Here is a 1,016-nt window from a genome sequence, read left to right as displayed (position 1 = left end):
GCCAATTCCATGGTATTGTGCAGATGACTTTTTGAGTTTTCATGCTTTTTTATTTTTTCACTTAGATGCACCAAATCAGTTACCCCTACCTCCGTTCATGCTTTATTGCGGCTAAATAGTAGACAAGGAAAACAAAATAAAGCATTTTTCTTATTGCAACCACAAATTCACTTATTTTTGTTATAAATTCCTTTGAAAATTGGCGTTTATACGTTTTTCCTCTACCAACTCCACTTGTTTCTATAGTAATATCCGGAAATGGTCGGAGTTGTGGACGAAACGTCAGGAAGAAATTCCGATAGACCACGGCTTCAAAGCCCGGAAAACATTCCTAAATGAGATTTAACCGGCCGTGCAAGCCTTCATAGTCTGATAATGGTCGAACTTTTTTCTTCAATTCAATTTTCTCTTCGTAACTATACTTAAAAATCTTTTAACTACATGCAGCTCAAAGCCCCACTTAAAATTCGTGATTTTGCCGTGGTTGCACGGAATAACGGTGGCCGGCGTAGGTGTTCAAAGCAGAGCACCACCAGACTTCAAGCGGCCCAGCCAAATGCTGTTTCTGTACCTAAAATTAAGGCAGCGAATAGTAGTTCATAGTTCCACTGATATGCTGTAAACAGCGTGTTTGGCGCCTGATGTATCATATAATGTTATACCCGTATCTTAAAAAAAATGCTTTTACCTAAGTCCTGGTTTTGAGTAGTTGGATAGTAATTTGTAAGTATAATTTTTGGCAGTTCTGCAGCTCATATGCACCAGCCGCCACTGGGTGGCGGTATAATGTTAAAACTTGGAACCGCGTTGTGCTACAACCGGCTGACCGTCAATAACGGGAAGCTTTGACGGTAAAAACAGGTATCTAGATTATCGGCTAGTAAGAAGCAGAAATTTAAAATTTTTAAAGGTACAAATTACTCCGGGTACCCAAATTTCGGTGTCTACACATGTTCTCTCGGTTATTAATGGTAATAGAAAATGTGCTGTTTACTCAACAGGGTGCAAACAAATTC

Source organism: Dendroctonus ponderosae, unplaced genomic scaffold (assembly GCF_020466585.1).
Source record: "Dendroctonus ponderosae isolate FM_Combo_2020 unplaced genomic scaffold, Dpon_F_20191213v2 Dpon_F_20191213_8, whole genome shotgun sequence".
NCBI classification, from domain to species: domain Eukaryota; kingdom Metazoa; phylum Arthropoda; class Insecta; order Coleoptera; family Curculionidae; genus Dendroctonus; species Dendroctonus ponderosae.
This window is presented reverse-complemented; position numbering follows the sequence as displayed.